This window comes from Elephas maximus, chromosome X (genome assembly GCF_024166365.1).
Source record: "Elephas maximus indicus isolate mEleMax1 chromosome X, mEleMax1 primary haplotype, whole genome shotgun sequence".
In the NCBI taxonomy this organism is placed as follows: domain Eukaryota; kingdom Metazoa; phylum Chordata; class Mammalia; order Proboscidea; family Elephantidae; genus Elephas; species Elephas maximus.
The window spans coordinates 138221843-138248093 of NC_064846.1; the positions used below are offsets into that span (position 1 = coordinate 138221843).

Genomic DNA, 26251 nt, shown 5'->3' on the forward strand with positions numbered 1-26251 from the left:
GCAAAGGAGAATGAAAAAAACCAAAGACTCAAGGAAGCAATTAGTCCACAGGACTAATGGCCCACATGAACCACAGTCTCCTCTAGCCTGAGACCAGAAGAACTAGATAGTGCCTGGCTACCAATACTGATTGTTCTGATCAGGGACACATTAGAAGGTCCTGGTTAGAATGGGAGAAAAATGTAGAACAAAACAAATTCATAAAAAAGACCAGACCTACTGTACCGGTAGATACTGGAGGAACACCTGAGACTATGGCCCTAAGACACCCTTTTAACCTGGAACTGAAGCCACTCCCGGAGTTTGCCTTTCAGCCAAATAATTGACTGGCGTAAAAAATAAACAATAACACCCATGAGGAATGTGTTCCTTTAAACAATTAACTATAGGAGAGCAAACAGTCAACATTTACCCAAAAGCAAAGATGAGAAGTCAAGGAAGGGCAGGGAAACTGGAGGGGTGGAAACAGAGAAGGCAGGTTGGCAATGGGGAGAGTGCTGGCATATTGTAATAGGTTAGCGACCAATGCCACGGAACAATTTGTGTATGATTTGTTGAATGGGAAACTGAGTTGCTGTGTAAACTTTCACCTAAAACACAATGTTTTTTAAAAATTTCTCTTTTGCTCACCAGTTTTCACATGTTGGTGTATTACTTTTCTCCCCCAGATTGCAAACTGTTTGAGGGCAGAGATCATGACTTGGTTTTGCTGTATTGATCTAGCACCTGGCTAGCACAGAGAAGATGCTCGGTACCTGATGGATAAGACATGAGTCCCCTGAACTGCCTAAACAAACCAACTGCCTATTTCACTACCTTTCTTTTACTCTAAGCTCAACCAACCTTTTAATTTTCCAATTTCCCCTTTACCTTTCTTTTCCTATTTTAACTGTCCATAACACAAAACCAAATCATATGTTTTGACACTGGATTAAATACAGATTCTTCCATGACACGTAGAGGTAATGCTTCCTATTCACAAAACTGATGTACACCTAAGGCAGACAACTTGGAAAATGTATCAATTTTAATGGCTGCTTCACAGTCTATTATATGAATATTTATCATTTATTTAACCAGTCCTCTACTGGTGTTCATTTAGGATAGCTCCATTTGTTTACTATAAATACTGCTGAAAAACATATTTGTATCTTTACTATAAATACTGCTGAAAATCATGCGTGTACATACCTGTTTTTAGCACATTTCTTATTGCCTTCATAGAATAAATTCTAAGGTAATTGGTACATATTACCAATTTACCCTTCAGAAAATTTGTAACAATTTCACTTTCACCCTCAGTGTACAAGAAAAGAGTGTTTGGTTACAGAGTGCTTACCTCAGGTTGGCAGTAGGGGTATTGGCAGTGAAGGAAGAAAAAGAGAGCCATTTGAGGGAGGGTTATGTCGGAAACCCTGGTGGTGTAGTAGTTAAGTACTACGGCTGCTAACCAAGAGGTCGGCAGTTTGAATCTGCCAGGTGCTGCTTGGAAACTCTGTGGGGCAGTTCTCTCTGTCCCATAGGGTCGCTATGAGTCGGAATCGACTCAATGGCAGTGGATTTGGTTTTTTGGTATGTCTTAAAAAAAAAAAAAGATCTGAAGTAAAATAGTGAACACAGAAGTTATTATATTAGCTTCTCTACTTTTTGGTATGGTTGATCTTTTAAAATAAAAAAAAACTGTTTTAAGACTGTCTATTCCCCACATTTGTCAACAAGTATCAACATTTTGTTTTTCAACTCTGTGAAACCAATAAGTTAAAAACGGCATCGCATTACTATAGTTTACAATTCCTTGATCACCAGTCAAGTTGAATATATAACATAAATGTACTTACGAGTTAGCTGTATTTCTTCTTTTATGAACTTATAGCTTTTGGTTAAAATTTTGTCCTCTCTGACCTTATGTTAGCCCAAGATTGGAACCATTCCCAAAGCTAACTCTTCAGACAGGGATTGGGCTAGACTATAAGACAGAAAATGATACTGGTAAGGAGTGTGCTTCTTGGCTCAAGTAGGTACATGAGAGAGACTACATGGGCAGCTCCTGTCTGGAGGGGATATGAGAAGGCAGAGGGGCATAGAAGCTGGCTAAATGGACATGGGGAATACAGGGTGGAGAGGAGTGTGCTGTCTCATTAGGGGAAGAGCAACTAGGAGTATACAGCAGGGTGTATATAAATTTTTGTATGAGAGACTGACTTGATCCACAAACTTTCACTTAAAGCACAATAAAAATTAAATTTTTTTTTGTCCTCGCTGTTCTTTGTGGGTGCATGCACTCTCATTAATTTTAAAGGCATGCAAGTAGAAAATTTTCTTACAAAAAAATAAAACTTGCACCCCAAACAACTGCCCTTTAAGTAGGATCTTTATACATGTAGCCCTTATTTGATCTGTTCCTCCTTACACACATGCCTTCAAAGAAAAAAAAATGCCCACAATTAAACTGGACATAAATTTCCTAGAAACAATTCAAAAATAGAGACGCCTTCAGAAAGCTTATTCCTTTACTAGAACAATTGAATGGAAGGCCTGTAGAGGAAACTTGGTCTCTGAGGAAAGGAATTTGTCTAATAGTTGTCACTGTATGGTTTTCCTGTTGCTTTGTTAAGTACGGACAAGAGAATTTACAGATGAAAACAAAGGTGCTTTATTTGGATAAAGAAAGAGATTTAAACTCCACAAATTTCTAGAGAACACAGTGAAAGATACATGTAAACTCATAAATCACAAAAAAAGAAGGCCCTAAGGAAGCAATGGGGAATAAGAGAAGGGTCAGCAGCAAAGGTTAGAGGGTCCTAAGGGTTCTCAGCTGCCCTCATCCTTGTTCCAACCAGCTTCAATAAGAGAATATCTCATTGATACCCAGAGACTCTATGTTGATACAGAAATTAAAGAAACTCAAACTCCAAACAAGGGGACCTATCAAGTGCTGCAGCCCCTCCCTTTATCAAATTCAATTCACAGAAGGAAGAATGACTTGAAAGCTAAAGGGCACCCAGAATCACAGAATTCTGGGAAGCAGACAGATTATTTAAGGAGTCCATCACTTACAGAGTTAAATGGTTCCCATGCTGCTGGGGCCAAGTTCTTGGAATCACATTGTCTTGTACTACTGCTTATGTACACTGCTGACCATATCCTTCAACTTGAGAATGGCCAAAGTAAGTTTAATTGAAACCATGATCCAGACCACACTTTTGAAATAGATTTTGAAAACAGATTTTGTCCTTGAGATTTAAGATGGTGACCTGACCGTTAAAATATGTTCAATGTGTGGCATAATTGATGCGACATCTACCAGGACATTTTTGAAGGAGATCCCAATCATGAATATGACATTGTAGACTACCTACACAAATATCATCCACAATGCTATTGCCCTCTGCCTTTCTCTAGTAGAAGGGCTGGAAAAATTCTCAGACTCCCTGGCAACTAAAGATGGCCACACGATACAGTTCTGGCCAATGTGATGTAAGAGGAAAGACTTTTTCTCAAGACATACTTCTGGCAAACCCTTCTGCCATTTGTCCTCTTTCTTCCTGCTGAAATTTACATGTGTGGTATGAAATATAGCCATTGTACAATCATGAGGATGAGAACCACATACAAAGCATGCTGGACGGAAAAGATAGAAAGGTAGGCTCCTTCAAGCTGCCCACCCCTGAATTGCCTACCTCCAATGAAATAACTACACTCTTATTAATTGCATTTCCTGCTACTTACAGCCAAATAATTACTACTGACAACCAGGAATAGACACATGAATAATAATTGAGCTCTACACCATGGTAGAAAGAGGCAGACAGATATTAAAAATGTAATATATGCATTACAGATGCTATAAAAGAAGTAGAGGATGTATTAAGGGAAGAGTGGTCAGGTCAATTGTTCTCAGAAAGGATAAAAAGGCTTCACAGACAAGATAACACTTAAGAGTCTTAAAATATGAAGATATGGTTGCCAGGAGCAGAAGGAAAAGAACAGCCTCAATTTAAATACTGTATGATATCCTCTCCTTCCTGGTTCATTTGACTCCTTTATTAATTATCCACTATTAATGGTAGCTTAATTCTACACCTCTTTATAAACTCATCTCTATCAGCCCAGCCAAGAAATAATCTCTCTGTCCCCTGAATTTCTATAGCATTCAAATCTGTAGTACTAATTTATCAAATATTTCTCTTGTTTGCTCACCAGTTTTCAAACACTGCATGTATTACTTTCTCCCCCAGACTGCAAACTGTTTGAGGACAGAGGTTATGGCTTGGTCTTGCTGTACTGATCCAGTACCTGGCTAGCACAGAGAAAATGCTCAACACTGCTACCTCTATTCCCCATGCTAAAAAAAAGTAAGCAAGCCTAGAATACTGCAATATATTCCTCATTCTTTCAACAAAAATTAATAAGGACCCACCACAGCCAAGATTACTAAAAGAGACATAAACCCTGGCCCTCATGCTGCTTAGAGTTAAATGGCTATCTCAATAAACCAAGTAAAAAAAAAAAAAGTAGTCACACACAATTCACTGGCTGCACAATCATGTCCCATATGCATAATCATAACCCTGTTTCTGGCCTATAAGAAGTCTCACCTTTCAAGTCCTCTAAACTAAAACCTACTCTTGTTCCTTAACATCTAGGAATCATTTCACTCCTAGAGTAACAGTAAGGGCATCATGTTGTCATTTGTGATCATCTAAAATCTCAGTGTAATTACGAACCTGGCAAAGATCCCAGGAGATCAAATCAGTCTATTTTGTAACTCACAGCTTCAAAGCCTCTGGAGACAACCAGGATCCAAGTACTTAAGAAAATTACCTCACCATCTATTCACCTCCCTAGAAATGCTTCTGAAATGTCGAAGTGCAGCTTTAGCTACCAGAGAAAGGCAATCTTAGGGAAGGCACTCCTCTCACATACCAATTTAGTTACTAATTTAAGGAGAAAATTCTCTTTGACCAAGCATTTCATTATAGGAGTCTAATATTACGTGCTGCTCATTCTAAAGCAGACTTTCTCTCTGTCTTTCTTACCACACAGACATTGTTAGACATGAGGAAAATCCCTTGAAAATACAGCTCCTGACCTCCCATTCAACTCAAGCATTCATCTACCTCAGAGACGTGAGATTAAGACAAAGAGTAGTAATTAATGTGGTCTGGTACAGAATCAACAGGAATGCAACTGAGCTCACAGAAGAATCAAACAAAAAGCCATTAAATTCCAAGTCTCAGAATCATCTGTAAAAAAAAAAAAATACTGAATCTTGCTGGCAACATGCAAGAATATCCATAGAAACATTCTTCAGCCTTACAATCTTGTTATTCTGGTCTAAATGTGTTTTGCACATTTTCAGTGCTCACTCATGCAATGAAAGCCTCAAAGCAGCTTGGGGGCACTGGATTTCAACCCAGGTTACCTGCGGGAGTAAGAGGACACATACGGGGGATCCATAGCCACTGGTCACCAGAGCCAAAAGGAAGATGACTACTACAGCCCCTTAATGTATCTGGAAATTTCAAACTTTCCTTTGGTTCCCCATTCTGCCTACAGCATTGAATAACTGGAGACCTAGGGCAGAGAACTGACGGGCTTCCTAAATTATGTTAAATGCTTGGATTACTCTCAGGAAACATGTTGTTCCATACGACATCTTGTTTACAATAATCACACTGACAAGTTAATGCCAAATCTCTAATTTTAGTGATAGACCAATGTGACTGCTTTAATCTCATTCTCATTCAAGCTCACCTACAATACAGGCTGTAATTCATAATAACAATATCGAGACATCACATAATCTCTTATAGGTGAATTAACAAGAGTGAAATGCATCAAAAGATACATATAAAGTGCTACAAGTTGTATTTTGATACATTTTATACTTTGTGCTATACAGCCATATTCCTCCAGAACACTTCAATCCCAATATTAGAGTAACTTAACTTCCTTGCTATCCTATACATTTAATTCCTTGACATTATTGTTGTTGTTATGTGCCATCCAGCTGATTTTGATTCATAGCAACCCTGCAGGACAGAGCATAACTTCCCTATAGGATTTTCTAGGCTGTAATCTTTACAGGGCAGATTGCCAGGTCTTTTCTCCAGCAGACATGCTCGGTGGGTTCAAAATTTGGTTATCAGCCAAGCACTTAACCATTGCACTACCAGGGCGCCTTAATTCCTAGATAGATTCTATAAACCTGCTATTTTCTATAAGTATTTCAAAGGTGTTCATGTTAGTCATCTTACTTACTTTGGCTGTAACTACAAAATGAACTGTATTTAATTACATAGTTCATTATTCCCCATGGCCTTTCAAAAAATGAGTTTGACAGAAGTAGGAAACAACCATTACAGGGATTTCTCCCTAAATAAATCATTTATATAACACTATATAACAAATTTATCATGGACAAGTTAATCTTTTATTTAAAACAGCTCAAAATTTATTGACTGCAAAGTACAAAAAGACAAATAGGCACATATTTTTGTTTAATCATCTTATTTCGAAGATAATAAAAATATTCACAGTTAATTTATTAATGATTATTATTATTGCCAATCTCATACAATTAATGGATTCAAATAAGTTACTGAATACCTAGCTTTATGATAGGCATTGTACTAAGCAAAGTAGAATCCAGCATTTGATTCAAAACAGCCATAAAAAAAAAAAAAACCTGTTGCTCTCAACTTGATTCTGACCCATGACGACCCTATGTGTTACAGAGTAGAACTGTTCCACAGAGTTTTCTTGGCTATAATCTTTACAGAAGCAGATCGCCAGGCTTTGCTTCCTCGGTGCTACTGGGTGGGTTCCAATTGCCAACCTTTAGGTTAGTAGTTGAGTACAAACTGTTTGCGTCACCCAAGGACCTTTAAAACATCCGTAAACAGGTTTTTTAAAAAATCTGCAGGTTCTGTGAAGTTATTCTATTTTCAATAAAACTTAGGGAGGTGGGATCATATATGTTGCTCACATTTCCCAAACGATTCTGCTCATCTCCAAAACGCCTCCCTCCCCCATTCCCTTTGTACAGAGAACAAGAGGCTAGGACAGGATAACAGTCTCCCTTTATCAATTACCAACTTTCACTGAAAGATCCGCAGCTCCTGGTTTCTAAGAGGCTATTCAGTAAAGCAGATTTTCTCCCCCTCAAGGAAATATTCAAAACTTAAAATTGTTTGTCTCTGGGTATGATGAACTAAGGACTATAAGACCCTCTCACTTCCCTTACACACGTGCATGTGCTCACGTGTGCACATGCGCACACACACACACAGAAAACAACTACAAAATCTGGATGTAATAGGAAGAGAAATGAACTTAAGGTACTAGAGAGTGAACAAAAGCACATAGAATCTGACAGGGAATCCATGACTGTTAGAAGGAGGGGAGACAGGGAGCTATACAAGTAAGTTTTCATCACCACGGCTTTTAGCCTGGGGCTAAATAACAACACTGGTGGTATACTGGAGCTGGTGGTGGAGGGACACACATGGGAGAAAAAAAAAAGCCTCATCTTTCCAGCCTGGGGAAGCATCAAGGTGAAGCTGGGAAAACACTGAGGGGAGTGGAGAAATCCCAGAAGGAAGAGAGCCAGAAAAGAAATCTTCAAACTCTGCCTACCCACATCTCTGACAACCCTGAACCATGCTCACATGGTACAGAGGCAATGAAAATGAAGAAATTCTGAACTGCGACTGGAGCTGCCAACCTGAAGGTACTGATGACTGAAGAGACAGATACAGAGGGGAAATGATGTATCTTTTAGTCTGGGGCTAAGTGCAGTATAAAGGTGAAGAGCAGAAATAGGCACATGAGAAAAATCCAGTCTTTCAGGCCTAGAGAACCAGATAAAATGAATCCAAGAAACCATGAGCATTGAAGAGAAAGAGCCAAAGAGATCCCTAAACTCTGTCTGCCCAAATACCTGACTAAACCGTGAATCATGCTTGTACAGAACAGACTCTTAGCAACCCATCCCAAAACAAAAGATTTTAAGAGACAAGAGCTCCTGCATAAGAAACAGAACTAGTTGTTCAAGCCCAGCCAAGAAAACTAACCACTAAAACAAAGGAAACAATACTTAGCGGAGAAAAATAACATACTCCAGAATGTCAACTTAACATTCATAATATACAAGATTGGATCGTGTCTTGAGCAAACCTCTTTTGAGACATAAAAGAAAGAAGCAAACAGAGAGATGTGGGGACCTCATACCACCAAGAAAGAAGTGCCAGGAGCAGGATGAGTACTTTGGACGTGAGGTTCCTGCACGGAGAAGCTCCTAGACCAAGGGACGATTGATGATAAGGATCTTCCTCCAGAACCAATAGAGACAGAAAGCCTTCCCTTAGATCTGGCACTCCAAATTTGGACTTCTAGCCTCCCAGAGTGTGAGACAATAAATTTCTCTTTGTTAAAACTATCTACTTGTGGTATGTCTGTTATAGCAGCACTAGATAACTAAGATACTACCCAAAGCAATCTATAGATTTAATGTAATCCTGGTCAAAATCCCAAATGCCTTCTTTACAGAAATGGAAAAATCAACCCTCAACTTTATATGGAATGGCAAGAGGCCCCAAATTGCTAAAGCAATGTTTAAAGAGAAGAACAAAGTAGGAGGATTCACACTTCCTGATTTTAAAACATACTAAACAGCTACAGTGATCTAAACAGCCTGGTACTGGTATAACAACAGACACATGGGCAAATGGAATAGAATTAAGAGTCTGGAAATAAAACCACATGTTTGGTCAACTACTTTTTGACAAGGGTGCTAAGTCCATTCAATCAGGAAAGAAGTCTCTTCAATAAATGGTGCTGGAAAATTAGATTTCCACAGGCAGAAAAATGAAACAGGATCCAGGCCTCACACCATACACAAAAACAAATTTAAAATGGATTAAGGGCCTAAATGTGCAAACTAAAATCATAAAATTCTTAGAACAAGCAGGGGCAATGCTATCAGGCCTAGCTTTCAACAATGGATTATCTAATATAATAACAAAAGCACAAACAGCAAAAGACAAAATAAATAAATGGAAACTCATAAAAATTAAAAACTTTTGTTCATCGAAAGACTTTACAAAGAAAGTGAAAAGAGGAGCTACTGGCTAGGAGAATACCTTCAGAAACGATATGTCTGACAAATATCTAATAACCAATATATATATAAAACTTTGACAACAACAAAAAGACAAATAACCACCCAATCATAAAATGGGCAAAGGACTTGAATAGACACTTCACTAAAGAGCACATTCAAATGGCCACCAAAACACATGAAAAGATGCTCGACATCATTAGCCATCAGAAAGATCTAAATCAAAATCACAATGCAATACCATTTCACTCTCACTAGGATGGCTAAGATAAAAACAAACAGAAAATAACAAATGTTGGCGAGGATGTGGCGAAATTGGAACCCTTATTCATTGCTGGTAGGAATGCAAAATAGTAAAGCCCTTGTGGAAAACTGTGTGGTGGTTCCTCAAAAACCTAAAAATAGAACTACCATAAAAAAAACCCAAAACCCATTGCCACTGAGTCAATTCCAACTCATCACAATGACCCTATAGGACAGAGTAGAGCTGCCTCATAGGGTTTCTGAGGAGCAGCTGGTGGATTTGAACTGCTGACCTTTTGGTTAGCAGCCAAGCTCTTAACTACTGTGTCACCAGAACTACCAAATGACCCAGCAATTCCACTACTAGGTATATACCCAAACACTTGAAAGCTGACACTCAAAAAGAGACTTGACACCAATGTTCATTGCAGCACTATTCCCAATAGCCAAAAGGTGGAAACATCCTAAATGCCCATGAATAAATGAATGGGTAAACAAAATGTGGCACATACATACAATGGAATACTACTCAGCCAGTAGGAGAAATGAAGTCTTGATATGTGCCATAGTATGGATGGAGCTTGAAGACATTATGCTGAGTGAAAATAAGCCAATCACAAAAGGACAAATGTTGTATGACCTCACTTACATAGAAAGACAAGAAAAGGCAAATGTATAGACAACAGGAGGAAGGGGGAAAAGGTGAGTTAATGGTGATGGAAAAATCACATTGACTAAGGGTAGGGTTGCACAGCCAATTACTGTAATTGCTGTCGATAAGTTGTATACCTATAAAAAATTGCATTGGTAAAAATTCTGTGACAGATTTACAACGACAAAAAAAAAAAGAGTAGCTGCTGAGGCTGCTTATGTACAACCAAAAACCTGCTGGGATTTGGTTCCTTGGTTTGGAGGTTTAGGGTCATGGTTTCATGGGGCATCCCAGTTAACTGGCCTAACAAAGTGTTTTTTAGAGCTTCTGTTCTACCTCCTAGTTCACTGCATATTGCCTGGGGTCTCAAAAGCTTGCAAGTGTCCATCCAAGGCACTACAATTGGTCTCTATTCACTTGGAGCAACAAAGAAGAAAAGTCAGGAGTAGGAGCAGGACATGGAATGTGTGGCTAATTGCCTCCATGAACAACTGCCCCTTTTGCTTAAGACCAAGAGAACTAGATGATACTCGGCTACCATTATTGAACATTTTCATCAAAGATTCTATAGAAGAATCCTGATCAAAAGACGGAAAATACAGAATGGAATTTCCAATTCTCATGGACTCTAGACTTTGTGGAGCCATGGAGGGTGGCTAAACCCTAAAACCATTGCCCTGAGATAATCTTTAATCTTTAAACCAAAAATATCCCCTGAAGTCATCTTAAAACCAAATAATAGTTTAGCTTAACTAGTAAAAAAGGTCTGCCTTGAACATTGTGCTCTTTTAAGAACTATCTATATGGGATCATATTGACAACAGCAACTCAAAATATTAGATAGAAACCTTGGGGCTGTGAGTTTATGTTAATGGGGGAGAAACAACTCAGAAAAGGAGGGTGAAAATGGCTGTACAACTCAAAGAATGTAATCAATGTCACTAAATTGTACATGTAGAAATCGTTGAACTGGTGTATGTTTTGCTGTATATATTCTCAACAACGAAAGAAATAAAATTAGAAGATAAAAAAAGAACTCATGTGACAATCAGAATAGAATAAAAATGTTGACACATTATGAAAAATGTTATCAATTCACTGAATAATCTGTACAGAAATTGTTAAGTGGGACCATAATTTGCTGTGTAAACTCTCACTGAAAACACAAGAAAATATTATTAAAAAACAAACATGCTTTTTAACTAGTCACAAAATACAGGGACATGTGTGGAATAGCTCTGCCTGGGGAAGACCATTTGAGTGTCAGGGTTTATGGTTTTTATGGAGGGTTGGTCATGTAGGCATATTCTTCTATGTAACCAGCCATGGTAACTGAAACTTAGAACCCCAGCAATCCAGGTACACATCATTAATCTTGATGTTTGTATAAGCAATTCACAAGCAGGCCAATGCTCTGTGTTTACGAAACAAAATCAACCATTAATATTAAGGACCTTCAGAAATCAGGCAATATGCAGAACAAGCCAAGGAACACACAGATAAAGCAGCTGAAGAAATCAAAAAGGTTATTCAGGAACATAGTGAAAAATTTAATAAGCTAGAAAAATCCATAGAGACAGCAATCAGAAATTCAGAAGATTAACAATAAAATTACAGAATTAGACAACTCAATAGAAAATCAGAGGAGCAGAATTTAGCAAGTGGAAGGCAGAATTTCTGAACTTGAAGATAAATCACTTGGCACCAATACATTTGAAGAAAAATCAGATAAAAGAATTAAAAAAAAAATGAAGAAACCTTAAGAATCATGTGGGATTCTATCAAGAGAAATAACCTACGAGCGATTGGAGTTCTAGAACAGGGAGGGATAACAGAAAATACAGAGATAATTGTTGAAGATTTGTTGGCAGAAAACTTCCCTGGTATTGTGAAAGATGAGAAGATATCTATCCAAGATGCTCATCGAACTCCACATAAGGTAGATTTTAAAAGAAAGTTACCAAGACCTATTATAATCAAACTTGCCAAAACCAAAGATAAAGAGAGAATTTTAAGAGCAGCTAGGGGTAAGCAAAAAGTCACCTACAAAGGAGAGCTAATAAGAATAAGCTCAGACTACTCGGCAGAAACCATGCAGGCAAGAAGGCAATGGGATGACTTATATAAAAAATAGAAGGGAAAAAAATTGCCAGCTAAGAATCGTATATCCAGCAAAACTGTCTCTCAAATGGGAAGGAGAAAACAGGATATTTCCAGATAAACAGAAGTTTAGGGAATTTGTAAAAACCAAACCAAAACTACAAGAAATACTAAAGGGAGTTCTTTGGTTAGAAAATCAATAATACCAGATATCAACCCAAGACTAGAACGCTGGACAGAGCAATCAGATGTCAACCCAGTGAGGGAAACCACAAAAATAAACCAAGATTAAAAAAAAGCTCAAAAAAGGGAAAGAGTGATGTCGTTATGTAAAAGAAGACAACATTAAAACAAGAAAGAGCGACTAAGAAATGTAGTCACAGATCTTCCACATGGAGAGGAAGACAAGGCGATACAAAGAAAGAAAAGTTAGGTTTAAATTTAGAAAAATAGGGGTAAATAATAAGGTAACCACAAAGGAGATGAGCTATCCTACACATCAAAATAAAATATAAGAAACATAAAGGACCTTCAGAGAATCACATTCCCAGGATTGAGAAGAGTCAACCATGGTTCCAGGTTCTCTTAAGACATGAAGGAGTTAGCAACCATGCTATGTTAATATTTTTCTCACAAATACCAATACGAAATCTAAGACAAGCCCAAATATTTAGAAAGTAAGCAATACAACTCTAAATAATCAATTGAAGAATAAATCACATGACAAATTAGGCAATATCTTGAACTAAATGATAATGAAAACATAACATATCAAAAGATCTGTGAAATACAGTTAAAGTAGTGCTTAGAGGGAAATTTATAGCTTTAAATGCCTACATTAGAAAAGAACATAATACAATATCAAGAAGTACTGTTGAAAATTTTCAAAATTATATAAATGGAAACTATCCTCCATATTCTATTCTATTTTTCCAGATCTAATGTAAGCACTGGGTAATGACAGAATGAAGCCCTGGTTGCACAGTGGTTAAGAGCGTGGCTGCTAACCAAAAGGTAGCAGTTCAAATCCACAGTCACTCCTTGGAAAGCCTATGGGGCAGTTCTATTCTGTCCTATAGGGTCGCTATGAGTCGGAATCAACTCACCGGCAACGGGTTAAAGTTTAACAGGTTAATGCCAGGATAGCAATGTTTTATAGGTGCTTGTACAGTGAAACATTTGATTTCTTTGGAACCCAAGACATCATAGCTGAAGTTTCAGACCACAGAATCTATGAGCAAGTGTTAACCACTTATTTAAAGTGCATCATTCTGAATAGGCCCAACCACGGATACTATGTTTCATTTCCTATCACACTCAGCGTGTTGGGGGGGGGCGGGAGGGGCGGAGTGATGAGAGAGAAGCTTTGGAATTGGTACGGCCCTTCTAGTTGCGTAGCTAAGACTTTCTCTAATGAGCAGGTGTTGGTACTTTCCTTCACCTGGAAATGTGAGAAAAGCAATCGGGGGTAATTCCAATAGTAAGCCCTGGCCTCTGTCCACCTGTCCACTATGCCCAGAGATATGTATAAAGTTCAAGGAGTATCCCATGGTACATACAGTAGCTGGATATCTGGCCAGTGAAAGTTCCACTGTGTCACACAGACAAGCATTTCCAAAGCAGCAGTGTGATGGCTGACAGGGCCACAAGTATTACTACTACAGATATTAGGTTGGTTTGCCACACTTCCATGGGTTCAGGTGTTAAGGAGAGAATGAGCCCAAGGGGATTCAGACAATTTATTACTTACCTAGACAACAAAAGCAAAATTAGCATGGCGTCACCAACCCAAGACCCCAGTCCCACAGGATGACACCAAACTGGAGGGGCCAGATGACAGATGGACCAAGCAATGGGTCATGCTGCTATGGAGGAGTCACCTCTAAACTAAACCCAAGCAGGTATACAGACTTCTGCAGAAGCCTGCAGCTGTACCCCATGAAGTACAAGGTGGAAAGTCCTGCACTCAACTGAAACTAGGCAATGAGTGAGAAACAGCCTTGTGGCAATTTCCCACAAGAAAGGGATGAGAAACTGCCTTAAGGTGGCTCCTCACCAGGCTGCTTATCTCCCCTTGCTGCAGAAGGAATCACAGGGCATTTTGCCAAGACTTGGTAAAGCATTACCCAGGTGGTCTGTATAAGGATGTACAAGGTCGCCAGGGTGCGATACAGCAAAGCTGTTCTCATACAATACGTTGGCCTTATTTGCTTCTCTGTGAACTAGAAGAATGAGAATGATACTGAATTTCAAGATTTTTGGAGCACTAAGATGGCACTAGAAAAAAAAAAAAGTGTTTCAGCTTGGGCCCTGAATTAGTTAAAAGAAAATGATGCTGGAGCAGGGTGACGGTGATGTTTTTAACAGAATATCCTCTGTCACCTACTCACAAAGGCTAATGGAATTAACCACTCCAAATGCAGACAACTTTGAAGCAGGAAGCCCATTTGTAGGAAGTGTGTGATATGAACAATGAGAAGCACTGGCACCAGCTATCTGACTTCCTAACCATTCGCCCTTGGCCCTACAGAAGGATACTCTTGGGGTCTGGTAATCATCCCTGGAATTAACACTGCTGCTTCTGGTCAGACGGTGTAAGGTCAAATCAAAGGCTATGGTTCTGAAACAACCAGTGCATTGTAGTCAGACACGTCTATCCCAGACAGCGCTAAAGCCTTTGCTCTAGAGCCCTGAGGCTATAGAACATGCACACGTCAGATCTCAGACACAGTCTGCCATAGTCCTGGCTGGATGGGGAACCTCCAACATCATGTGTTTGAATCACACTTCTTTAAATACAGATACAAATGACAATGCAGCAACTAAGATTTACCTCTGCCAAAAAGGAGGCTAGAAGTGCATTAACTTTCAGCCGTCTTATTAGAATTCATTGCCACCATCAATAGTACGCAAGGAGTTATGTTAAACATTTTTGGAATAAAAAGAATACAATACCCCTATAAAGGTCCATTTAACATGACTAGGTGTATTTTTTTTTTTAAGTGTAGGAAACTCTATGGGGCAGTTCTGCTCTGTCCTATAGGGTCGCTATGAGTCGGAATTGACTCGACAGCAATGGGTTAATGGGTAAGTGTAGGAAGGGAACGCTTAAGATTTCTTTGCCAACATTATACAGAGATAACATCAGACTTAATTAAGGCTGTTTGGAGACAATTCATATACTGTTTTAGACAAATAGGGTCTACGCAGCATGTGTGATGAAGGAAAATGAGAAGTAAAACCACGGGCCACTGTGGTAATGTAACAGGAAAAAGTGTTACATCATCAGTTGAAGCCCGGCGACTACAGCACAAAAAGGAAAATCACAGATAGGCCCAGAAAAGTAGGTAAGAGTTAACTGCAATGTCACTGGGCAGGCTCTCTGTGAGGATTAGAAGAGGAAAAACAACTCACAAAACAACTTCTGGCCTATTACCCACTTTAAAAAGAAAGGGACAATGGAGAAAAATCCACAGAAATCTTGAGAGAGTTCAATGGGTTTGAAAGTGCAATGAAAATTCAAGAGAATATTACTGTCTTCTTTTTTTCTAATAAAGAGAGCTACAAATGGACACTGAGATAAGCTAAACCTATCATGCAGTATAAATTCTCTGAAAATAGCTTAGTCACTTATATGAGCATTGTTATTAGGCGCCGTCAAGTTGGTTCCTACTCATGGTGACCCCACAACAACAGGACAAAACACTGCCCAGTCCTGCACCATCCTCACAATTGCTGCCATGTTTGAGCCCATTGTTGCAGCCACTGTGTCAATCCATCTCATTGAGGGTCTTCCTCTTTTTCACTGATCCTCTATTTTACCAAGCACGATGTCCTTTTTCAGGGTCTGGTCCCTGCTAATAACACATGCAAGGTATGTGAGACAAGGTCTCACCGTCCTCGCTTCTAAGGAACATTCTGGCTGTACTTCTTCCAAGATAGATTTGTTGGTTCTTCTGGCAGTTCACGGTATATTCAATATTCTTTGCCAACACCATAATTCAAAGGCATCATTTCTTCTTCAGTCTTCCTCATTCACTGTCCAGCTTTCACATGCATATGAGGAGACTAGTGTCCTCAAAGTGACATCTGCTTTATAACACTGAGGTCTTTTGCAGCAGACTTCCCCAATGCAATAATGTTGTTTGATTTACTTGATTGCTGCTTCCACGGGTATTGACTGAAATCCTTGACAACTTCAGTATTTTCTTGTTTTTCATGATGTTGCTTATTGGTCCAGTGGTGAGGATTTTTTTTTTATGTTGAGGTCATACGATTATTTTAGCCAATTAGATATTAGACGAAAAGTAAGATGATTTTCATCCCAAGGCTTGTGTTTTAGATAAAAGTTTGGACTGTGATCTGTATAAATGATTATCAGAGTGTACCCCCTCCTACATCATGCTCATGAAAAGAACGTAACGAGAAAGAGGGCTCACTCTCTTGCCCTCTTGGTGTGTACCAGCAAGGAGGAATAGAAGCTCTGCCAGCACAGAAAAGCACTTAAAGGTAGAAACTCCTTTGGGGGTGGGTGGGATGCAGATTACTGTTGGCCACTTAATTTAGGAGCCTGACTCTAAGACCAGGACTGTGATTTCTCCAATGGGGTGACATTCATGATTATACCCAAGCTGCTTCTTACCCAGAGGTCTTCATCCTGAATACAGAGCCTCTTTACCATTTAAGAGTATTGGGAACCAAGGAGAAGCAGCAGATTTAAGACAGGGGGCAGGGGGAGAAGTTCCATTTTAGACATTTTAGTTTGAGGTAGCCAGTCATGTACACGACCCTGGATCTTCAAGGAACAATTCTGACTGGATATAGCTGCAGAAAGTTTCAGTGTGCAGAACACAGCTGAAGTCATTGAAATTGATGGCATTATACAGGGAAAGGGCAGAAGGAAGGAAGGAGTTTTAGGGAGTAAACAAATAATAGGTCAAGTAAGACAAAGCAGGTACATAATAGCCTTCTTTTGGAAGCAGGGTTCATCATATGATATCAATTATTCTTCAAGGGATCCGTTGGAAAAATTATCCATTAAAATCCATCTTCTTCACCAGAAGACTGGATCTGCGACTCAAATACTTAACATTCATTACCTTCTGTTTTAATAGTGGTACAATGGATAAATCAACAACATTTGAGGGAGTAATCACATCAATTCAACAAATATTTACTGAGTACATACCATATGCCTACCATTGTGTTAAGGACAGGAAGATTATCCTTACCTAGTATCCTCTCATTCATTCATTCAACATTCATTAAGTACTTAATATGTGCCAGGCCATAATGCCTGATGCTTGGAATGCACCCATAGTAAGTGTTCAATATAATTTTTTTTTCTGGGTAAACACAGTTTTACCTTGTGTTTACTGTGTGAAACTGAGAATAGGAAGAGAGAGTCCAAAAGTATGCTTCGTGCAATAAAAAACCCGTTGCTGTCGAGCAGATTCCGACTCATAGTGACTCTAGAGGACAGAGCAGAACTGCCCCATAGGGTTTCCAAGGAGAGGCTGGTGGATTCGAACTGCCGACCTTTTGGTTAGCAGCCGTAGCTCTTACCCACTATGCCACCAAGGTTTCCCTTCATGCAATGGGGCCTCCTAAAAGGAGCTCCAAGCTTTAGTGTCAGAGAGACCAGCACTGGAATTTCAGCTCTACCATATACCCCCAAAGTGACCTTGAGCACTTAACCTCCCGGAACTGCAATGTCCTCACAATAAAGTGGTTATTAATGTCATATATCTTATAGGGTAATAAAAATAATGCAAGTAAAATATCTGGTACAACATAGATGGGTTACTGTTGTTGTTGGTATTATTATTATTATTAAAAAAGATAATCCATGTGGCCAGGAGTTGCTTGAGAGCTGAGGAGAAAAAATGATTTGGGAAATCTTCTGAATAATGAACTATCACTATACTCTTAGAAAGGACAGGGCTATATAGAGTGGGCTTGGCCCTCAAAAGTAAAAAACAAAATCCCATCCAGGATTTGACCCAGGCCCCCTCCTTGTGTGCTGAGGGCCCCAGTATACTCTCCCTCTTGTCAGCCTGGCTGAAGCAGACTAGAGCCTACTCACTGTAGTAGAACGAGTCTAGGAATATTCAGTATCCTGATTCCTGCTGTGAAGAGATCAAGCGGACGAAGACAACATTAAGATTCTGGCAGAGAACTAGCCCCAGTCAACTGATTAAGAACTGAAATGCAAATGAAGAACTTTAAATTTCAATTAACACATTTATTTTTGCAATACAGATCACATTAATGCAACAAAACATCTGTATTTTCAAACTACTTATGAGCCTAAAGAAAAAAAATTTTTTTCACACACACACACACACATATATATATATAAAATGTTTTCTTGCTAAATCCTGGGGAAAGATGAGTTAGACATTAAGGCAGGATAGAATTACATAGGAAAGTAAATATATCCGTGCCAAAATCATCATTCTGGTACCATCGGTAATACTAATATAGGAAAAAGAAACTTGGAATATATTCTATTAACTTCTTTTTTTTTTTTTTTTGCAGTGACAGCAAATTTTAAAACTCAGCATATGTTTCTAACTTTGCCTGCTTTCCCCCTGAAGCAAACACGGGATTACTGTGGCAAGTTACTCATATGGATTTTTTTTTACAAAATGGAATGCATAACATTAGAAGCCAAACCACAAAGGACAGGCACATTGGAGATAGATTGGAACAGATACACAGAACATACAGTGCTTTGCATAACAGGGCTTTGCCACTGAAAAAGAAAGAATTTGGTTAAGAAGGACTCTAGAAAATAACACATATTTTCTAAGACACAGCTTTGAAAGGAGGGAAGAAACAGAACACAGGGAACTTATTCCAAACCAGGGATTTAAAATATGACACACTTTGCTAAAGAAATCCTAGGTTCTAAATTCTGAGGCACTCAAAAATGTATCTAAGAAGTGAAAATTCTTTTGGAAATTTTGGTATATTTAATTGCCAAGCCTTTATAGAATATAATGAGTGCTACTAAAATTTCATCATCAGTATCTGAATAAGCTTGAAAATAACTATACTAGTTATTACCTTGCAACAAAGGGGAAAGCAAAGCAACCACTGAGCATCTTTAAGAGCTCTGGTTATCCCAGCCCTGTGGCACTTCATTTGATTCTCACTTCATTTTGCCCCATAGCATTTTTGAGAAGTACCATGTTTCTACTTTTCAAAGGGTAAAGCTAACACAACCCTTACAGACAGTGTTCAGTAAATACTGATTTATGGTTTGACAAAGTATAAAGTGATTTGCTTGGGAGACTCTAAATGTCAGCTTACACTGACAATATTATTTCAACAGTCCCCAAGGTTCAACAGACCTCTCCCCTGAATTCCACCTGGATATCAAATAAAAAACAGTTGCCATTGAGTCAAATCCAACTGACGGCAACCCCATGTAGTCATCTAGAATTCAACATTCCCAGTACTGAATTCTTGGTCTTCGCCTCTCTCAAACTTGCTCTTCCCACAGTATTCCCTGTCTCCTTAAACGGCTACTCTATCCTTAAAATTACTCAGGTCAAAATCCTTGGCATTATGCTTTACTTTGATTCTCTGTCTCACATTCCACTTCCAATGCATTAGGAAATCTGAACATTTGCCAACATCACCTCCAGCACCATTACCTTGGTCCAAGCCACCATAAACCTCCCTTCTAATTCATCTCTCTTCTGCTCTGGCTCCCTTATAATTCTCCACGCAGCACCAAGATTGATCCTTGTAAAACAGAAATCAGATACAATCACTCCTCTGCTTAAAAGCCTCCAGTGGATTCCCTTCTCACTCAGAGTAAAAACCAATATCCTTACAATGTCCTCCTTCAATCTACTCACCTTCTCCAGCAGGCTCTTCACTCCCTTTACACGCTGCAATTTTTTGATGCCTTAAAATCTTCAAACTTCAGGCTTTTCTTCCCCTCTACCTTCACCAACAATTTACTGACAGAAGTATATTATATTTCACTGCCATCACTTCCCGATCACCATTGCTCCAAGAAGTGGTTTTTAACTGGGGTGCACATCAGAAATCTCCTGGATTGTCTTCATGCCCTGAAATTCTGCTCAGTGGGCTTATTATATAGGAGGACCTAAGCAGATCTACTCTCCGGTGCATGGTGCGACCATGAATTGGAACCAGCTCAATAGCAACTAGTGTTTTGTTTTGTTTTCTTGGTAGGCAGAAATAGAAGCCCCTGAGCGGCAAAAAAAGGTTTGCAATAGGCTACTAATCTAAAGTTTGACAGGCTGAACCCACCTAGGGGTGCCACAAAAGAAAAGCCTAGAAATTTGCTTCCGTAAAGATTACAGCAAAAAACAAAACAAAAAAAACCCTATGAAGTAGTTCTACTCTGTGACACATGTGGTCACCATGAGCTGGAATCGACTTGACCCAACAGGTTTAGTTTTGGGTGGTGCAAACAGTTAACACACTTGGCTGCTAAGCAGAAGGTTGGACTTCAAGTCCACCTAAAGGCACCTTGGAAAAAAGGCATGGCAATCTACTTCCAAAAAATTAGCCATTGAAAGCTCTATGGCGCACAGCTCTACTCTGACAAACATAGGGTTGCCATGAGTTGGAGTCAACTCGAAAGCCACCAGTAAGCATAAATATGATGGAGAAAACTGCTCCCAAGGAGAGCCTGATACACAAACCAGCTTAAGAATCACAACTTTAAATCCCTACAGTCTGTTTTCCTGCCATTAACACTCTACAGAAACTGTTCTCCCAAAGACTATGAATAACCTTCTGGTCATAATAATGATAATATATCACCAGCTGAGGAATATAATTCAATCAACGCTCTACACCTGACACACCAAAAACAACCAACCAACCAAAGAGACAAATTTCTGGTCACAAAATCCAACAGCCTTCTCTTAGTCCTATCCCCCCCAAACTTTACACAATATCTAACACTACCCCCTTAAAGCTCTCTCCTCTCTTAACTTCTAGGTCTTTTGCCACCCTCCCCCCCAACTCGTCTGAATGCCATGTAGATCCGTGCCTCTCAGTGTAATCCAAGGGCCAGCAACATCACCCTCATTTGGGAGCTTACTAGAAATGGAAATTTTGGGGCTCCATCCCAGACCTACTGAATCATAAAATCTGGGGGTGGAGCCCAGTAATCTGAGCATTCTTGTGATTGTGCACACTGAAGTTTGAGAAAAACAGAGGCCAGGATAGGTCTTCTGCCTTGCAGGCACAGAATCTTGAACTGTAGCCAATCCTGACTCATTTTTTAAACTAAAATATCAATTCTATTTATTTATAAAGTGAGTAATCATTTGCTTATGTATTATCTTCAATGGTTAAATCCCATTCAGGAGATGAAAACTGGGAGGGGGCAAGAAGTGATGAGGTTGAGTTGATGTAATATGGAGCAAGAGGAATACGATAATTCCTGTTGTGGGCCAAAGTCGACTGGAAGGCCAATGACACTACTGGACTTTAGAGAAGTCAAAAAGACAGGCTGGCAGAAATGGTCAGGGCAAGCCTATCAGGGGCATTGGAAGATGACATGGTCCATTAGCCAAAGGCTTAAACCACCTTAAGAGTTAGAAGAAGTATAATACAACTGATTAGGTTACTCTTTTCTCTACTTAAATTAGCCTTCAGAGGATACCTCTGAAGTTGATTGACCTAACAAGGTGATTCACCTTTAGCACCTCCTACATTTCAGCAGCACCCTATCTTTCCATAAATGGTTAATCTGTTTCATATTGACTTTTCATTAGTTTCAGTCTCAGAAGTTGGTCTTTTTTAGACCTTGGTTTTATTCTGAGACTTATTTTTCCCTATATCTGCAGAGCTTTTAGGATAATCTATGGACTAATATATGGGAACATTTTTCCATACTTCTTCCATATTCCAGATACTCTTTCCCAAATATTAAATATGACTCAGCATGCCAAATTTCTTCTATTATACAACATGAATTACGATCTTTCCAATAGCATTTGTTAACAGCCCTGGTGGCGTAGTGGTTAAAGTGCTCAGCTGCTGGCCAAAAGGTCTGCCGTTCAAACCCACCAGCCACTCCACGGGAGAAAGATGTGGCAGTCTGCTTCCCTAAAGATTTACAGCTTTGGAAACCCTACTGGAGCAGTTCTGCTCTGTCCTATAGGGTCACTAGGAGTCAGGATCGACTGGACAGCAACTTTTCTTTCTTTTATTTTAACAGTAATAGCGACAGTTAACGTCTAACTGTAAGTACATTTATTAGGCACTTACCATATGCCAGGAAGCTCTAAGTGTTGGGGTAATGCAGAAGCCTGAGCGTCTAGTAGTGGGAGAGAGGTAAGGCCAGTGAAATCAATTTAACAGAAAAAAGAGTGTTTAATTCATTCTGGGGGAGCTGGCAAGTTTTTCCAAGAAGTAAATTGGGCTGTGTCTTGAAGGATGAATAGGAGTTCATCAAGCATTGCAAGAGGAAAAGGCATCCCAGACACTATCTCTCCCCAATCTCAAACTTGGTAATATTACCAGCATATAACTTAAAACAAGAAGAAAATACAGAAGAAATAAAAATAACACAAGAACAAATCCTTCATGCTTGAAGAAAACAAACTGTATCTTCAAGCACACTTCAGATCTGAAAGTAAATGTTTATAAAACCAGATTCACAATCAAGGGAAAGGGGTGGAGATAGAGGAAGTTCAGCTTGTTTTGCTGTATTAAGTTAAAACAAACAGTAAAAATATCAACATCTATGCTCGGGAACACATACGTATAGTATTTTTCATGAAAAATCCTATGTTTGAAAATGAAGATCTATAAAATATTTTTCAATATTACAGTATTTGCCCAAGTGTTTTATGTTCCTAATATAATATTTATTTTTTTTTAAAGTGAGTTTGCCCAAGACCTTGGCAGGTCTTCCCGCACCCCCAACAATCCAGTCTTGATTGAAACCATCCACATAGCACCCTAATCAACTTTTCACTTACCCTGACTTGCACACCTTTACATTCTTCAAAGTTTGACTATATACTATGACTATCAAAAGGCAGAAATTTAGCTTTAAGTTTTGACACTCCGCCTCTTCACCCTTTCATTAAATTATTTCCTCTCAAATTCCATCAGTTTCGCTTTTCTCTTGAAGGGACGGGTAAGGAACATTATCAACAGCACACTCACAAAACCAATGGCTGCAGTCAGAGTCCAAACACACGCACCAATCTCCAGTTATATCCCTCTTGGGGCTGTTCCTACCGCTGATCAAAATCAGCGGACCAGGAAGGGGGAAAAATCTGAGGCAGGAAGGTTATTCCCTTCCTTCCTCTACCCCATGCCAGCTCCCCTTGCTCCCCTGGCCCCTAGGGCTGCAGCGCAATCTCGCAATACTGCTCCCCCCGCACAGTCCCGCCCCCGCCGCCACTGTCACCCGCCACTGCCTAGAAAACAGTCACAGCCTTTGTTAAAATGTCCACGAGCACAATGGACTGGCACATTCCCGGGGGCGGGATGAAGAAAGTCACACGAACACCACGCCCTCCTTGGCACTAGCCCTGTGCGACCCCCAAATCCTCTCTCCCGCGATGGGGACGTTCCCGGCAACTCTTCGTCCCCAGGGGCAGCGCAGGGGGAAAGGGAGGAGCCCGGACGCCGTTCTGGGGCACCATGCAAGGGGGGGGGAATGAACTTGAAGCTGGGACACCCTCCCGAGCCCTTGGCAAGCCGCCCGTGTGAGGATGTCCAGCCTCCAGGCACCCTTCCTTCCATTTTGCTCCTCGCACACATCTTTACCCACTCCAGCCACCGCGCACTCCGCTCTCCACGCGGCCGGAGCAGGACCCTCCCAGGCAGTGCCGCAGCCCCCAGCTCCTCCTCAAGGTATCGGAGGCTTCCCACTCGTTCATTCCCACAAGCCCTGCTTCCTCCTGGGGCGTTCCACCCAGGCCATGTTCCCCCTCTTAGTGCCCTCACGGCGGCCCACTCACCGCGCGCCCCGCGCCGCTGCTCCGCGCTCCACCAGCCGCCCGCCGCGCCTGCGCGCCCCGCCGAAGCCGACCAAGCCAGAGCCTGGAGCCGACCGGGAAAGGCGGCGGGAAGCGGCAGGGGCCGGGCCGGGGCGGGGCCAGGTGGGGTGGGAAACGAGAGGCGGGGCCAGGCGCGGTGGGAAACTGAGTGGCAGGGCCTCTGCCACCTCCTCCGGGCAGCCAGAGCGCTCAGGGTATCAGCTGGAGCTCTCCACTCTGGGAGTCTGTTTTTAACACTGACAGAGAAGCCATCGAGACTTCTCGGTGCACCCCGTCACTCACCCTCAGGAAAGCCTGGCTTGGCTCGAGGCCAAGCAGCCCGTCCCCAGGGCCTTCAAGCCTTTCCCACAAGTCACCCAGTGTCCCCACCAACAGTTCCACTTTTGCACGCCTATCTCCCCGCACATTATTTTTTCCCCCTGTCTTCTTTCCTCGTTGCGCTGTCCTCAGCCCTCCGGAGATGAGGGGCATGGAGATTTCTCATCCACAGACGCTTGGGCAGGACATCCTCCTTAACATGCCTCTTTGCTGTGTGCTAAGCCAGATCGTAGTTGGTGACTATCCAACCATTGCCCACTGTTACAGCTCAGGGAATTGCCCTTTCTCTGAGGACAAGCTCTCTTGCCACTGTTTTTGGATGATGTTTAGTGACAACAATCTGCTTTTTCTACTCAAACCTACACGGATATCTTGGGAAGGAAAAAAAATGGAGTGTCAATTAATTTGGCTCTCTTTTTGATCCTGCTTTTTAGATAGCCACCTTCTTAGACTTGGAGCCTTCTAAAAGGCCCTCTGAGAAACAGAATATTCAGCCTGTGCTGTGTAGACTTTGCCGTAGTGGTTGTAGGCTTTCTGGCACTTCACATTTCAAAGAGGCTAACTTGATTATTATTCCATGCTGCATGCGTGCTTAGTTTTAAGTTTTTATGCTTTTCTGTTTAGAATCTGGTCAACCGTGGCACCCGACGTTCCTTTAGATCAGCCATTAAAACAAACACACCTGAGTGAATCCAAAGAAAATTGGACTTTGGGCCTTAAGTGTTTTATTCCAAACTACTCCCCTTCTCTTCTTTTTACTTTAGTTATCATGGAATGGAGAAACATTTGGTTTGTAAGAATAAAAGAAATGCCAGAACACCAATAGTCCTTCCCAGCAAGTATTTTGAACTTGATGGAAGTATTTTGTGGGTGAGCCTGGTAATTGTCTTGGGAGATACAAACATCCTTAAACTCCTCCCATTAATCTTTGTGGTTCTTCCATCTGTGTATTTTTCAAACCAGCCTCTTTGTTGAACCCATTGCTATTTTGCATTTGTCAACTAAGAACAGAGAGATTGTAGGGAGGACACACTGCAAAAGGGTATGCTGGTAAATGTAGATGCAGACTTTGTAGGATGAATAAATCTGTAAATGCCTGGAAGCAGGGCCTTGTCCTATTCATTTCTTTAGTAAAATGCTTCACATACAGGAGGTGCTAAAGAGAGAGAGAGAGAGAGGGACTACATTAGTGTCTTAGTTATCTAATGCTGCATAACAGAAGTACCACAAGCTGATGCCTTTAACAAAGAGAATTTTTTTCTCTCACAGTCTAGGAGGCTATAAGTCTAAATTCAGGCTGCCAGCTCCAGGAGATGGCTTTCTCTCTCTGTCGGCTCTTGGGGAAGGTCCTTGTCATCAGCCTAGGAGCTTAGCTCAGGAACCTCAGGTCCAAAGGCTCCTGGCTCTTGTTTCTTGGTGGTAATGAGGTCCCCTCGTATCTCTGCTCACTTCTCTCTTTTATATCTCAAAAGAGATTGACTCAAGACACAATCCAATCTTGTAGATTGAGTCCTGCCTCATTAACATAACTGCCTCTAATCATGCCTCATTAACATCACAGAGGTAGGATTTACAACACATAGGATAATAACATCAGGTCATAAAGTGGTGGACAATCACACAATACTGAGAATCATGGCATAGGCAAGTTGACACACATATTGGGGGTATACAATTCAATCCGTAACAGTTAGTAAAGGTAAGTTTTGTATCCTTAATAGATGTGTGTATGTGTGTTTTAACTTTTCATTTGATTACTGGGTTTATTTCTTTTTTATGTCTGAATTTGTCCAAATA

The 26251-nt window shown here is 40.4% G+C and overlaps 1 protein-coding gene across 4 annotated transcripts in view; it reads right to left on the reverse strand.

Annotated features, from left to right (window-relative positions):
• PRRG1 (proline rich and Gla domain 1) overlaps positions 1–24192 on the reverse strand; it is a 156438-nt gene extending 132246 nt beyond the window's left edge. For 2 of the 4 annotated variants that reach the window (XM_049871336.1, XM_049871333.1), the window contains exon 1: positions 24098–24192. The gene's annotated coding sequence lies outside the window, so the exon portion shown is untranslated. The other 2 variants (XM_049871335.1, XM_049871334.1) reach the window with 2 other exon arrangements.
• Between the last annotated feature and the right edge of the window lie 2059 nt (positions 24193–26251).